Raw genomic sequence first — 17,106 nt, forward strand, 5'->3', positions numbered from 1 at the left:
ACCAAGGGGGGAGGGGCCGCGTGGGCAGGTTCAATTGATCCCAGGTGATCATGCTTTGGCCAGGGGACCTGCTGGGAGTGGCCATGTCACCGAGGTTCGTTGTGGTGTTAGGGATAGAGAATTGGGGTTCTGGCTAGGGTTAGGGTTACGATAAGGGTTCGGGCTGGGTAGGGTTCAGGCTCAGGTTAGGCATAGGTTTAGGGTTGGGGTCAGAGGGTGAGGGACAGGGTTTCGGTCACGGTGTAGTAACGTTGGCTATTCACAACGAATGAGCTTCAATCACTGGACAAATTGGAGTGTAGCACTGAGGATTTACAACTCCAGACTAGGGAAATATTGAGAAATGTGCTTCACACACTAGGAACACATATTCCAATAGATTGAATATCTGAACAGCACAATTTTGTCCCTGGGAAATGTTGTTCAAACAGCTGAGAACCGAGTGTGGCACTGTTTACATTTATTTTTCCCGTCCAAAGGAGTTGGCGTTTTCAGGAAAAGGTTTTGGTGAAACACTGCAAAACTCATTTTCGTAGAGCTATAGAATAGTATGAAAGTATGGAGAACACTATGAAATCAAAATGGTAGTTGGGCTAGGGTCCCAAGTAGTGTATTTTGTGTTTGTTGCTTTGTTTTTTTAATATATCTTATTGACTTGGTACAGAGAGGAAAGCAGAGGGACAGAGAGCTGGAAACATATCGACCAGCTGCCTCCTCCTGCAAACACCCCCTGCCGGGGATGTGCCCTCAACCAATGGACGTGCCCTTGACCGGAATCGAACCCGGGACCCTTCAGTCCGCAGACCGACGCTCTATCCACTGAGCCAAACCGGTTTCGGCTTATCCGAGTGGTGTTTTAAGGTGCCTTTAAACAGCCGGTATGACACCCGTGTTAAAAAGAAAACTCTCAGAGCTCAAAACAACGGACCAGGGGGATTTGTCAGAGTGACTCTAGAACTCCTGGAATACGTTTTCGAACCCAAACATCTCTACTGAATTTTGAAATACTGAGAGTCTGTAACCATAGCGCTGTGAAAGGTAGGGTAGACTTTCAAGAGGTAATAACGGTTAAAGTGCTGGTATATTTGTTATAAACGCTGTTTCACCAAATTGGAATTCACAAGGAAGGAGCTTGAGACACTGGAAGAGAGAGACCCCAACTCGGGAAATTCACAATGATAACCCAGGTTAATATCTAAGAAAGTGCTTCAAACGCTAGGAATACGTGAATAAAGGGCCTTAATATCTGTAACGCACTGTTTCCTGACAAGGAAATCGTGCTCAAAGAACATAGAACCGAGTTGGATACTGGTTACATTTATAATTCAGGGCCATGAGTTGGCGTCTTTGAAAGAAGCCTGCTAAGGCCAGGAAAGCGGAAGTGATGATGTCACCAAGGGGGGAGGGGCCGCGTGGGCAGGTTCAATTGATCCCAGGTGATCATGCTTTGGCCAGGGGACCTGCTGGGAGTGACCATGTCACCGAGGTTCGTTGTGGTGTTAGGGTTAGAGAATTGGGGTTCTGGCTAGGGTTAGGGTTACGATAAGGGTTCGGGCTGGGTAGGGTTCAGGCTCAGGTTAGGCATAGGTTTAGGGTTGGGGTCAGAGGGTGAGGGACAGGGTTTCGGTCACGGTGTAGTAACGTTGGCTATTCACAACGAATGAGCTTCAATCACTGGACAAATTGGAGTGTAGCACTGAGGATTTACAACTCCAGACTAGGGAAATATTGAGAAATGTGCTTCACACACTAGGAACACATATTCCAATAGATTGAATATCTGAACAGCACAATTTTGTCCCTGGGAAATGTTGTTCAAACAGCTGAGAACCGAGTGTGGCACTGTTTACATTTATTTTTCCCGTCCAAAGGAGTTGGCGTTTTCAGGAAAAGGTTTTGGTGAAACACTGCAAAACTCATTTTCGTAGAGCTATAGAATAGTATGAAAGTATGGAGAACACTATGAAATCAAAATGGTAGTTGGGCTAGGGTCCCAAGTAGTGTATTTTGTGTTTGTTTCTTTGTTTTTTTAATATATCTTATTGACTTGGTACAGAGAGGAAAGCAGAGGGACAGAGAGCTGGAAACATATCGACCAGCTGCCTCCTCCTGCAAACACCCCCTGCCGGGGATGTGCCCTCAACCAATGGACGTGCCCTTGACCGGAATCGAACCCGGGACCCTTCAGTCCGCAGACCGACGCTCTATCCACTGAGCCAAACCGGTTTCGGCTTATCCGAGTGGTGTTTTAAGGTGCCTTTAAACAGCCGGTATGACACCCGTGTTAAAAAGAAAACTCTCAGAGCTCAAAACAACGGACCAGGGGGATTTGTCAGAGTGACTCTAGAACTCCTGGAATACGTTTTCGAACCCAAACATCTCTACTGAATTTTGAAATACTGAGAGTCTGTAACCATAGCGCTGTGAAAGGTAGGGTAGACTTTCAAGTGGTAATAACGGTTAAAGTGCTGGTATATTTGTTATAAACGCTGTTTCACCAAATTGGAATTCACAAGGAAGGAGCTTGAGACACTGGAAGAGAGAGACCCCAACTCGGGAAATTCACAATGATAACCCAGGTTAATATCTAAGAAAGTGCTTCAAACGCTAGGAATACGTGAATAAAGGGCCTTAATATCTGTAACGCACTGTTTCCTGACAGGGAAATCGTGCTCAAAGAACATAGAACCGAGTTGGATACTGGTTACATTTATAATTCAGGGCCATGAGTTGGCGTCCTTGAAAGAAGCCTGCTAAGGCCATGAAAGCGGAAGTGATGATGTCACCAAGGGGGGAGGGGCCGCGTGGGCAGGTTCAATTGATCCCAGGTGATCATGCTTTGGCCAGGGGACCTGCTGGGAGTGACCATGTCACCGAGGTTCGTTGTGGTGTTAGGGTTAGAGAATTGGGGTTCTGGCTAGGGTTAGGGTTACGATAAGGGTTCGGGCTGGGTAGGGTTCAGGCTCAGGTTAGGCATAGGTTTAGGGTTGGGGTCAGAGGGTGAGGGACAGGGTTTCGGTCACGGTGTAGTAACGTTGGCTATTCACAACGAATGAGCTTCAATCACTGGACAAATTGGAGTGTAGCACTGAGGATTTACAACTCCAGACTAGGGAAATATTGAGAAATGTGCTTCACACACTAGGAACACATATTCCAATAGATTGAATATCTGAACAGCACAATTTTGTCTCTGGGAAATGTTATTCAAACAGCTGAGAACCGAGTGTGGCACTGTTTACATTTATTTTTCCCGTCCAAAGGAGTTGGCGTTTTCAGGAAAAGGTTTTGGTGAAACACTGCAAAACTCATTTTCGTAGAGCTATAGAATAGTATGAAAGTATGGAGAACACTATGAAATCAAAATGGTAGTTGGGCTAGGGTCCCAAGTAGTGTATTTTGTGTTTGTTTCTTTGTTTTTTTAATATATCTTATTGACTTGGTACAGAGAGGAAAGCAGAGGGACAGAGAGCTGGAAACATATCGACCAGCTGCCTCCTCCTGCAAACACCCCCTGCCGGGGATGTGCCCTCAACCAATGGACGTGCCCTTGACCGGAATCGAACCCGGGACCCTTCAGTCCGCAGACCGACGCTCTATCCACTGAGCCAAACCGGTTTCGGCTTATCCGAGTGGTGTTTTAAGGTGCCTTTAAACAGCCGGTATGACACCCGTGTTAAAAAGAAAACTCTCAGAGCTCAAAACAACGGACCAGGGGGATTTGTCAGAGTGACTCTAGAACTCCTGGAATACGTTTTCGAACCCAAACATCTCTACTGAATTTTGAAATACTGAGAGTCTGTAACCATAGCGCTGTGAAAGGTAGGGTAGACTTTCAAGTGGTAATAACGGTTAAAGTGCTGGTATATTTGTTATAAACGCTGTTTCACCAAATTGGAATTCACAAGGAAGGAGCTTGAGACACTGGAAGAGAGAGACCCCAACTCGGGAAATTCACAATGATAACCCAGGTTAATATCTAAGAAAGTGCTTCAAACGCTAGGAATACGTGAATAAAGGGCCTTAATATCTGTAACGCACTGTTTCCTGACAAGGAAATCGTGCTCAAAGAACATAGAACCGAGTTGGATACTGGTTACATTTATAATTCAGGGCCATGAGTTGGCGTCTTTGAAAGAAGCCTGCTAAGGCCATGAAAGCGGAAGTGATGATGTCACCAAGGGGGGAGGGGCCGCGTGGGCAGGTTCAATTGATCCCAGGTGATCATGCTTTGGCCAGGGGACCTGCTGGGAGTGACCATGTCACCGAGGTTCGTTGTGGTGTTAGGGTTAGAGAATTGGGGTTCTGGCTAGGGTTAGGGTTACGATAAGGGTTCGGGCTGGGTAGGGTTCAGGCTCAGGTTAGGCATAGGTTTAGGGTTGGGGTCAGAGGGTGAGGGACAGGGTTTCGGTCACGGTGTAGTAACGTTGGCTATTCACAACGAATGAGCTTCAATCACTGGACAAATTGGAGTGTAGCACTGAGGATTTACAACTCCAGACTAGGGAAATATTGAGAAATGTGCTTCACACACTAGGAACACATATTCCAATAGATTGAATATCTGAACAGCACAATTTTGTCCCTGGGAAATGTTGTTCAAACAGCTGAGAACCGAGTGTGGCACTGTTTACATTTATTTTTCCCGTCCAAAGGAGTTGGCGTTTTCAGGAAAAGGTTTTGGTGAAACACTGCAAAACTCATTTTCGTAGAGCTATAGAATAGTATGAAAGTATGGAGAACACTATGAAATCAAAATGGTAGTTGGGCTAGGGTCCCAAGTAGTGTATTTTGTGTTTGTTTCTTTGCTTTTTTAATATATCTTATTGACTTGGTACAGAGAGGAAAGCAGAGGGACAGAGAGCTGGAAACATATCGACCAGCTGCCTCCTCCTGCAAACACCCCCTGCCGGGGATGTGCCCTCAACCAATGGACGTGCCCTTGACCGGAATCGAACCCGGGACCCTTCAGTCCGCAGACCGACGCTCTATCCACTGAGCCAAACCGGTTTCGGCTTATCCGAGTGGTGTTTTAAGGTGCCTTTAAACAGCCGGTATGACACCCGTGTTAAAAAGAAAACTCTCAGAGCTCAAAACAACGGACCAGGGGGATTTGTCAGAGTGACTCTAGAACTCCTGGAATACGTTTTCGAACCCAAACATCTCTACTGAATTTTGAAATACTGAGAGTCTGTAACCATAGCGCTGTGAAAGGTAGGGTAGACTTTCAAGTGGTAATAACGGTTAAAGTGCTGGTATATTTGTTATAAACGCTGTTTCACCAAATTGGAATTCACAAGGAAGGAGCTTGAGACACTGGAAGAGAGAGACCCCAACTCGGGAAATTCACAATGATAACCCAGGTTAATATCTAAGAAAGTGCTTCAAACGCTAGGAATACGTGAATAAAGGGCCTTAATATCTGTAACGCACTGTTTCCTGACAGGGAAATCGTGCTCAAAGAACATAGAACCGAGTTGGATACTGGTTACATTTATAATTCAGGGCCATGAGTTGGCGTCCTTGAAAGAAGCCTGCTAAGGCCATGAAAGCGGAAGTGATGATGTCACCAAGGGGGGAGGGGCCGCGTGGGCAGGTTCAATTGATCCCAGGTGATCATGCTTTGGCCAGGGGACCTGCTGGGAGTGACCATGTCACCGAGGTTCGTTGTGGTGTTAGGGTTAGAGAATTGGGGTTCTGGCTAGGGTTAGGGTTACGATAAGGGTTCGGGCTGGGTAGGGTTCAGGCTCAGGTTAGGCATAGGTTTAGGGTTGGGGTCAGAGGGTGAGGGACAGGGTTTCGGTCACGGTGTAGTAACGTTGGCTATTCACAACGAATGAGCTTCAATCACTGGACAAATTGGAGTGTAGCACTGAGGATTTACAACTCCAGACTAGGGAAATATTGAGAAATGTGCTTCACACACTAGGAACACATATTCCAATAGATTGAATATCTGAACAGCACAATTTTGTCTCTGGGAAATGTTATTCAAACAGCTGAGAACCGAGTGTGGCACTGTTTACATTTATTTTTCCCGTCCAAAGGAGTTGGCGTTTTCAGGAAAAGGTTTTGGTGAAACACTGCAAAACTCATTTTCGTAGAGCTATAGAATAGTATGAAAGTATGGAGAACACTATGAAATCAAAATGGTAGTTGGGCTAGGGTCCCAAGTAGTGTATTTTGTGTTTGTTTCTTTGTTTTTTTAATATATCTTATTGACTTGGTACAGAGAGGAAAGCAGAGGGACAGAGAGCTGGAAACATATCGACCAGCTGCCTCCTCCTGCAAACACCCCCTGCCGGGGATGTGCCCTCAACCAATGGACGTGCCCTTGACCGGAATCGAACCCGGGACCCTTCAGTCCGCAGACCGACGCTCTATCCACTGAGCCAAACCGGTTTCGGCTTATCCGAGTGGTGTTTTAAGGTGCCTTTAAACAGCCGGTATGACACCCGTGTTAAAAAGAAAACTCTCAGAGCTCAAAACAACGGACCAGGGGGATTTGTCAGAGTGACTCTAGAACTCCTGGAATACGTTTTCGAACCCAAACATCTCTACTGAATTTTGAAATACTGAGAGTCTGTAACCATAGCGCTGTGAAAGGTAGGGTAGACTTTCAAGTGGTAATAACGGTTAAAGTGCTGGTATATTTGTTATAAACGCTGTTTCACCAAATTGGAATTCACAAGGAAGGAGCTTGAGACACTGGAAGAGAGAGACCCCAACTCGGGAAATTCACAATGATAACCCAGGTTAATATCTAAGAAAGTGCTTCAAACGCTAGGAATACGTGAATAAAGGGCCTTAATATCTGTAACGCACTGTTTCCTGACAAGGAAATCGTGCTCAAAGAACATAGAACCGAGTTGGATACTGGTTACATTTATAATTCAGGGCCATGAGTTGGCGTCTTTGAAAGAAGCCTGCTAAGGCCATGAAAGCGGAAGTGATGATGTCACCAAGGGGGGAGGGGCCGCGTGGGCAGGTTCAATTGATCCCAGGTGATCATGCTTTGGCCAGGGGACCTGCTGGGAGTGACCATGTCACCGAGGTTCGTTGTGGTGTTAGGGTTAGAGAATTGGGGTTCTGGCTAGGGTTAGGGTTACGATAAGGGTTCGGGCTGGGTAGGGTTCAGGCTCAGGTTAGGCATAGGTTTAGGGTTGGGGTCAGAGGGTGAGGGACAGGGTTTCGGTCACGGTGTAGTAACGTTGGCTATTCACAACGAATGAGCTTCAATCACTGGACAAATTGGAGTGTAGCACTGAGGATTTACAACTCCAGACTAGGGAAATATTGAGAAATGTGCTTCACACACTAGGAACACATATTCCAATAGATTGAATATCTGAACAGCACAATTTTGTCCCTGGGAAATGTTGTTCAAACAGCTGAGAACCGAGTGTGGCACTGTTTACATTTATTTTTCCCGTCCAAAGGAGTTGGCGTTTTCAGGAAAAGGTTTTGGTGAAACACTGCAAAACTCATTTTCGTAGAGCTATAGAATAGTATGAAAGTATGGAGAACACTATGAAATCAAAATGGTAGTTGGGCTAGGGTCCCAAGTAGTGTATTTTGTGTTTGTTTCTTTGTTTTTTTAATATATCTTATTGACTTGGTACAGAGAGGAAAGCAGAGGGACAGAGAGCTGGAAACATATCGACCAGCTGCCTCCTCCTGCAAACACCCCCTGCCGGGGATGTGCCCTCAACCAATGGACGTGCCCTTGACCGGAATCGAACCCGGGACCCTTCAGTCCGCAGACCGACGCTCTATCCACTGAGCCAAACCGGTTTCGGCTTATCCGAGTGGTGTTTTAAGGTGCCTTTAAACAGCCGGTATGACACCCGTGTTAAAAAGAAAACTCTCAGAGCTCAAAACAACGGACCAGGGGGATTTGTCAGAGTGACTCTAGAACTCCTGGAATACGTTTTCGAACCCAAACATCTCTACTGAATTTTGAAATACTGAGAGTCTGTAACCATAGCGCTGTGAAAGGTAGGGTAGACTTTCAAGTGGTAATAACGGTTAAAGTGCTGGTATATTTGTTATAAACGCTGTTTCACCAAATTGGAATTCACAAGGAAGGAGCTTGAGACACTGGAAGAGAGAGACCCCAACTCGGGAAATTCACAATGATAACCCAGGTTAATATCTAAGAAAGTGCTTCAAACGCTAGGAATACGTGAATAAAGGGCCTTAATATCTGTAACGCACTGTTTCCTGACAAGGAAATCGTGCTCAAAGAACATAGAACCGAGTTGGATACTGGTTACATTTATAATTCAGGGCCATGAGTTGGCGTCTTTGAAAGAAGCCTGCTAAGGCCATGAAAGCGGAAGTGATGATGTCACCAAGGGGGGAGGGGCCGCGTGGGCAGGTTCAATTGATCCCAGGTGATCACGCTTTGGCCAGGGGACCTGCTGGGAGTGACCATGTCACCGAGGTTCGTTGTGGTGTTAGGGTTAGAGAATTGGGGTTCTGGCTAGGGTTAGGGTTACGATAAGGGTTCGGGCTGGGTAGGGTTCAGGCTCAGGTTAGGCATAGGTTTAGGGTTGGGGTCAGAGGGTGAGGGACAGGGTTTCGGTCACGGTGTAGTAACGTTGGCTATTCACAACGAATGAGCTTCAATCACTGGACAAATTGGAGTGTAGCACTGAGGATTTACAACTCCAGACTAGGGAAATATTGAGAAATGTGCTTCACACACTAGGAACACATATTCCAATAGATTGAATATCTGAACAGCACAATTTTGTCCCTGGGAAATGTTGTTCAAACAGCTGAGAACCGAGTGTGGCACTGTTTACATTTATTTTTCCCGTCCAAAGGAGTTGGCGTTTTCAGGAAAAGGTTTTGGTGAAACACTGCAAAACTCATTTTCGTAGAGCTATAGAATAGTATGAAAGTATGGAGAACACTATGAAATCAAAATGGTAGTTGGGCTAGGGTCCCAAGTAGTGTATTTTGTGTTTGTTGCTTTGTTTTTTTAATATATCTTATTGACTTGGTACAGAGAGGAAAGCAGAGGGACAGAGAGCTGGAAACATATCGACCAGCTGCCTCCTCCTGCAAACACCCCCTGCCGGGGATGTGCCCTCAACCAATGGACGTGCCCTTGACCGGAATCGAACCCGGGACCCTTCAGTCCGCAGACCGACGCTCTATCCACTGAGCCAAACCGGTTTCGGCTTATCCGAGTGGTGTTTTAAGGTGCCTTTAAACAGCCGGTATGACACCCGTGTTAAAAAGAAAACTCTCAGAGCTCAAAACAACGGACCAGGGGGATTTGTCAGAGTGACTCTAGAACTCCTGGAATACGTTTTCGAACCCAAACATCTCTACTGAATTTTGAAATACTGAGAGTCTGTAACCATAGCGCTGTGAAAGGTAGGGTAGACTTTCAAGTGGTAATAACGGTTAAAGTGCTGGTATATTTGTTATAAACGCTGTTTCACCAAATTGGAATTCACAAGGAAGGAGCTTGAGACACTGGAAGAGAGAGACCCCAACTCGGGAAATTCACAATGATAACCCAGGTTAATATCTAAGAAAGTGCTTCAAACGCTAGGAATACGTGAATAAAGGGCCTTAATATCTGTAACGCACTGTTTCCTGACAAGGAAATCGTGCTCAAAGAACATAGAACCGAGTTGGATACTGGTTACATTTATAATTCAGGGCCATGAGTTGGCGTCTTTGAAAGAAGCCTGCTAAGGCCATGAAAGCGGAAGTGATGATGTCACCAAGGGGGGAGGGGCCGCGTGGGCAGGTTCAATTGATCCCAGGTGATCATGCTTTGGCCAGGGGACCTGCTGGGAGTGACCATGTCACCGAGGTTCGTTGTGGTGTTAGGGTTAGAGAATTGGGGTTCTGGCTAGGGTTAGGGTTACGATAAGGGTTCGGGCTGGGTAGGGTTCAGGCTCAGGTTAGGCATAGGTTTAGGGTTGGGGTCAGAGGGTGAGGGACAGGGTTTCGGTCACGGTGTAGTAACGTTGGCTATTCACAACGAATGAGCTTCAATCACTGGACAAATTGGAGTGTAGCACTGAGGATTTACAACTCCAGACTAGGGAAATATTGAGAAATGTGCTTCACACACTAGGAACACATATTCCAATAGATTGAATATCTGAACAGCACAATTTTGTCCCTGGGAAATGTTGTTCAAACAGCTGAGAACCGAGTGTGGCACTGTTTACATTTATTTTTCCCGTCCAAAGGAGTTGGCGTTTTCAGGAAAAGGTTTTGGTGAAACACTGCAAAACTCATTTTCGTAGAGCTATAGAATAGTATGAAAGTATGGAGAACACTATGAAATCAAAATGGTAGTTGGGCTAGGGTCCCAAGTAGTGTATTTTGTGTTTGTTTCTTTGTTTTTTTAATATATCTTATTGACTTGGTACAGAGAGGAAAGCAGAGGGACAGAGAGCTGGAAACATATCGACCAGCTGCCTCCTCCTGCAAACACCCCCTGCCGGGGATGTGCCCTCAACCAATGGACGTGCCCTTGACCGGAATCGAACCCGGGACCCTTCAGTCCGCAGACCGACGCTCTATCCACTGAGCCAAACCGGTTTCGGCTTATCCGAGTGGTGTTTTAAGGTGCCTTTAAACAGCCGGTATGACACCCGTGTTAAAAAGAAAACTCTCAGAGCTCAAAACAACGGACCAGGGGGATTTGTCAGAGTGACTCTAGAACTCCTGGAATACGTTTTCGAACCCAAACATCTCTACTGAATTTTGAAATACTGAGAGTCTGTAACCATAGCGCTGTGAAAGGTAGGGTAGACTTTCAAGTGGTAATAACGGTTAAAGTGCTGGTATATTTGTTATAAACGCTGTTTCACCAAATTGGAATTCACAAGGAAGGAGCTTGAGACACTGGAAGAGAGAGACCCCAACTCGGGAAATTCACAATGATAACCCAGGTTAATATCTAAGAAAGTGCTTCAAACGCTAGGAATACGTGAATAAAGGGCCTTAATATCTGTAACGCACTGTTTCCTGACAAGGAAATCGTGCTCAAAGAACATAGAACCGAGTTGGATACTGGTTACATTTATAATTCAGGGCCATGAGTTGGCGTCTTTGAAAGAAGCCTGCTAAGGCCATGAAAGCGGAAGTGATGATGTCACCAAGGGGGGAGGGGCCGCGTGGGCAGGTTCAATTGATCCCAGGTGATCACGCTTTGGCCAGGGGACCTGCTGGGAGTGACCATGTCACCGAGGTTCGTTGTGGTGTTAGGGTTAGAGAATTGGGGTTCTGGCTAGGGTTAGGGTTACGATAAGGGTTCGGGCTGGGTAGGGTTCAGGCTCAGGTTAGGCATAGGTTTAGGGTTGGGGTCAGAGGGTGAGGGACAGGGTTTCGGTCACGGTGTAGTAACGTTGGCTATTCACAACGAATGAGCTTCAATCACTGGACAAATTGGAGTGTAGCACTGAGGATTTACAACTCCAGACTAGGGAAATATTGAGAAATGTGCTTCACACACTAGGAACACATATTCCAATAGATTGAATATCTGAACAGCACAATTTTGTCCCTGGGAAATGTTGTTCAAACAGCTGAGAACCGAGTGTGGCACTGTTTACATTTATTTTTCCCGTCCAAAGGAGTTGGCGTTTTCAGGAAAAGGTTTTGGTGAAACACTGCAAAACTCATTTTCGTAGAGCTATAGAATAGTATGAAAGTATGGAGAACACTATGAAATCAAAATGGTAGTTGGGCTAGGGTCCCAAGTAGTGTATTTTGTGTTTGTTGCTTTGTTTTTTTAATATATCTTATTGACTTGGTACAGAGAGGAAAGCAGAGGGACAGAGAGCTGGAAACATATCGACCAGCTGCCTCCTCCTGCAAACACCCCCTGCCGGGGATGTGCCCTCAACCAATGGACGTGCCCTTGACCGGAATCGAACCCGGGACCCTTCAGTCCGCAGACCGACGCTCTATCCACTGAGCCAAACCGGTTTCGGCTTATCCGAGTGGTGTTTTAAGGTGCCTTTAAACAGCCGGTATGACACCCGTGTTAAAAAGAAAACTCTCAGAGCTCAAAACAACGGACCAGGGGGATTTGTCAGAGTGACTCTAGAACTCCTGGAATACGTTTTCGAACCCAAACATCTCTACTGAATTTTGAAATACTGAGAGTCTGTAACCATAGCGCTGTGAAAGGTAGGGTAGACTTTCAAGTGGTAATAACGGTTAAAGTGCTGGTATATTTGTTATAAACGCTGTTTCACCAAATTGGAATTCACAAGGAAGGAGCTTGAGACACTGGAAGAGAGAGACCCCAACTCGGGAAATTCACAATGATAACCCAGGTTAATATCTAAGAAAGTGCTTCAAACGCTAGGAATACGTGAATAAAGGGCCTTAATATCTGTAACGCACTGTTTCCTGACAAGGAAATCGTGCTCAAAGAACATAGAACCGAGTTGGATACTGGTTACATTTATAATTCAGGGCCATGAGTTGGCGTCTTTGAAAGAAGCCTGCTAAGGCCATGAAAGCGGAAGTGATGATGTCACCAAGGGGGGAGGGGCCGCGTGGGCAGGTTCAATTGATCCCAGGTGATCATGCTTTGGCCAGGGGACCTGCTGGGAGTGACCATGTCACCGAGGTTCCTTGTGGTGTTAGGGTTAGAGAATTGGGGTTCTGGCTAGGGTTAGGGTTACGATAAGGGTTCGGGCTGGGTAGGGTTCAGGCTCAGGTTAGGCATAGGTTTAGGGTTGGGGTCAGAGGGTGAGGGACAGGGTTTCGGTCACGGTGTAGTAACGTTGGCTATTCACAACGAATGAGCTTCAATCACTGGACAAATTGGAGTGTAGCACTGAGGATTTACAACTCCAGACTAGGGAAATATTGAGAAATGTGCTTCACACACTAGGAACACATATTCCAATAGATTGAATATCTGAACAGCACAATTTTGTCCCTGGGAAATGTTGTTCAAACAGCTGAGAACCGAGTGTGGCACTGTTTACATTTATTTTTCCCGTCCAAAGGAGTTGGCGTTTTCAGGAAAAGGTTTTGGTGAAACACTGCAAAACTCATTTTCGTAGAGCTATAGAATAGTATGAAAGTATGGAGAACACTATGAAATCAAAATGGTAGTTGGGCTAGGGTCCCAAGTAGTGTATTTTGTGTTTGTTTCTTTGCTTTTTTAATATATCTTATTGACTTGGTACAGAGAGGAAAGCAGAGGGACAGAGAGCTGGAAACATATCGACCAGCTGCCTCCTCCTGCAAACACCCCCTGCCGGGGATGTGCCCTCAACCAATGGACGTGCCCTTGACCGGAATCGAACCCGGGACCCTTCAGTCCGCAGACCGACGCTCTATCCACTGAGCCAAACCGGTTTCGGCTTATCCGAGTGGTGTTTTAAGGTGCCTTTAAACAGCCGGTATGACACCCGTGTTAAAAAGAAAACTCTCAGAGCTCAAAACAATGGACCAGGGGGATTTGTCAGAGTGACTCTAGAACTCCTGGAATACGTTTTCGAACCCAAACATCTCTACTGAATTTTGAAATACTGAGAGTCTGTAACCATAGCGCTGTGAAAGGTAGGGTAGACTTTCAAGTGGTAATAACGGTTAAAGTGCTGGTATATTTGTTATAAACGCTGTTTCACCAAATTGGAATTCACAAGGAAGGAGCTTGAGACACTGGAAGAGAGAGACCCCAACTCGGGAAATTCACAATGATAACCCAGGTTAATATCTAAGAAAGTGCTTCAAACGCTAGGAATACGTGAATAAAGGGCCTTAATATCTGTAACGCACTGTTTCCTGACAAGGAAATCGTGCTCAAAGAACATAGAACCGAGTTGGATACTGGTTACATTTATAATTCAGGGCCATGAGTTGGCGTCTTTGAAAGAAGCCTGCTAAGGCCATGAAAGCGGAAGTGATGATGTCACCAAGGGGGGAGGGGCCGCGTGGGCAGGTTCAATTGATCCCAGGTGATCATGCTTTGGCCAGGGGACCTGCTGGGAGTGACCATGTCACCGAGGTTCGTTGTGGTGTTAGGGTTAGAGAATTGGGGTTCTGGCTAGGGTTAGGGTTACGATAAGGGTTCGGGCTGGGTAGGGTTCAGGCTCAGGTTAGGCATAGGTTTAGGGTTGGGGTCAGAGGGTGAGGGACAGGGTTTCGGTCACGGTGTAGTAACGTTGGCTATTCACAACGAATGAGCTTCAATCACTGGACAAATTGGAGTGTAGCACTGAGGATTTACAACTCCAGACTAGGGAAATATTGAGAAATGTGCTTCACACACTAGGAACACATATTCCAATAGATTGAATATCTGAACAGCACAATTTTGTCCCTGGGAAATGTTGTTCAAACAGCTGAGAACCGAGTGTGGCACTGTTTACATTTATTTTTCCCGTCCAAAGGAGTTGGCGTTTTCAGGAAAAGGTTTTGGTGAAACACTGCAAAACTCATTTTCGTAGAGCTATAGAATAGTATGAAAGTATGGAGAACACTATGAAATCAAAATGGTAGTTGGGCTAGGTTCCCAAGTAGTGTATTTTGTGTTTGTTTGTTTGTTTTTTTAATATATCTTATTGACTTGGTACAGAGAGGAAAGCAGAGGGACAGAGAGCTGGAAACATATCGACCAGCTGCCTCCTCCTGCAAACACCCCCTGCCGGGGATGTGCCCTCAACCAATGGACGTGCCCTTGACCGGAATCGAACCCGGGACCCTTCAGTCCGCAGACCGACGCTCTATCCACTGAGCCAAACCGGTTTCGGCTTATCCGAGTGGTGTTTTAAGGTGCCTTTAAACAGCCGGTATGACACCCGTGTTAAAAAGAAAACTCTCAGAGCTCAAAACAACGGACCAGGGGGATTTGTCAGAGTGACTCTAGAACTCCTGGAATACGTTTTCGAACCCAAACATCTCTACTGAATTTTGAAATACTGAGAGTCTGTAACCATAGCGCTGTGAAAGGTAGGGTAGACTTTCAAGTGGTAATAACGGTTAAAGTGCTGGTATATTTGTTATAAACGCTGTTTCACCAAATTGGAATTCACAAGGAAGGAGCTTGAGACACTGGAAGAGAGAGACCCCAACTCGGGAAATTCACAATGATAACCCAGGTTAATATCTAAGAAAGTGCTTCAAACGCTAGGAATACGTGAATAAAGGGCCTTAATATCTGTAACGCACTGTTTCCTGACAAGGAAATCGTGCTCAAAGAACATAGAACCGAGTTGGATACTGGTTACATTTATAATTCAGGGCCATGAGTTGGCGTCTTTGAAAGAAGCCTGCTAAGGCCATGAAAGCGGAAGTGATGATGTCACCAAGGGGGGAGGGGCCGCGTGGGCAGGTTCAATTGATCCCAGGTGATCATGCTTTGGCCAGGGGACCTGCTGGGAGTGACCATGTCACCGAGGTTCCTTGTGGTGTTAGGGTTAGAGAATTGGGGTTCTGGCTAGGGTTAGGGTTACGATAAGGGTTCGGGCTGGGTAGGGTTCAGGCTCAGGTTAGGCATAGGTTTAGGGTTGGGGTCAGAGGGTGAGGGACAGGGTTTCGGTCACGGTGTAGTAACGTTGGCTATTCACAACGAATGAGCTTCAATCACTGGACAAATTGGAGTGTAGCACTGAGGATTTACAACTCCAGACTAGGGAAATATTGAGAAATGTGCTTCACACACTAGGAACACATATTCCAATAGATTGAATATCTGAACAGCACAATTTTGTCCCTGGGAAATGTTGTTCAAACAGCTGAGAACCGAGTGTGGCACTGTTTACATTTATTTTTCCCGTCCAAAGGAGTTGGCGTTTTCAGGAAAAGGTTTTGGTGAAACACTGCAAAACTCATTTTCGTAGAGCTATAGAATAGTATGAAAGTATGGAGAACACTATGAAATCAAAATGGTAGTTGGGCTAGGGTCCCAAGTAGTGTATTTTGTGTTTGTTTCTTTGCTTTTTTAATATATCTTATTGACTTGGTACAGAGAGGAAAGCAGAGGGACAGAGAGCTGGAAACATATCGACCAGCTGCCTCCTCCTGCAAACACCCCCTGCCGGGGATGTGCCCTCAACCAATGGACGTGCCCTTGACCGGAATCGAACCCGGGACCCTTCAGTCCGCAGACCGACGCTCTATCCACTGAGCCAAACCGGTTTCGGCTTATCCGAGTGGTGTTTTAAGGTGCCTTTAAACAGCCGGTATGACACCCGTGTTAAAAAGAAAACTCTCAGAGCTCAAAACAACGGACCAGGGGGATTTGTCAGAGTGACTCTAGAACTCCTGGAATACGTTTTCGAACCCAAACATCTCTACTGAATTTTGAAATACTGAGAGTCTGTAACCATAGCGCTGTGAAAGGTAGGGTAGACTTTCAAGTGGTAATAACGGTTAAAGTGCTGGTATATTTGTTATAAACGCTGTTTCACCAAATTGGAATTCACAAGGAAGGAGCTTGAGACACTGGAAGAGAGAGACCCCAACTCGGGAAATTCACAATGATAACCCAGGTTAATATCTAAGAAAGTGCTTCAAACGCTAGGAATACGTGAATAAAGGGCCTTAATATCTGTAACGCACTGTTTCCTGACAAGGAAATCGTGCTCAAAGAACATAGAACCGAGTTGGATACTGGTTACATTTATAATTCAGGGCCATGAGTTGGCGTCTTTGAAAGAAGCCTGCTAAGGCCATGAAAGCGGAAGTGATGATGTCACCAAGGGGGGAGGGGCCGCGTGGGCAGGTTCAATTGATCCCAGGTGATCATGCTTTGGCCAGGGGACCTGCTGGGAGTGACCATGTCACCGAGGTTCGTTGTGGTGTTAGGGTTAGAGAATTGGGGTTCTGGCTAGGGTTAGGGTTACGATAAGGGTTCGGGCTGGGTAGGGTTCAGGCTCAGGTTAGGCATAGGTTTAGGGTTGGGGTCAGAGGGTGAGGGACAGGGTTTCGGTCACGGTGTAGTAACGTTGGCTATTCACAACGAATGAGCTTCAATCACTGGACAAATTGGAGTGTAGCACTGAGGATTTACAACTCCAGACTAGGGAAATATTGAGAAATGTGCTTCACACACTAGGAACACATATTCCAATAGATTGAATATCTGAACAGCACAAT

This window comes from Cnephaeus nilssonii (assembly GCF_951640355.1).
Source record: "Cnephaeus nilssonii genome assembly, contig: SCAFFOLD_35, whole genome shotgun sequence".
Taxonomy (NCBI): Eukaryota; Metazoa; Chordata; class Mammalia; order Chiroptera; family Vespertilionidae; genus Cnephaeus; species Cnephaeus nilssonii.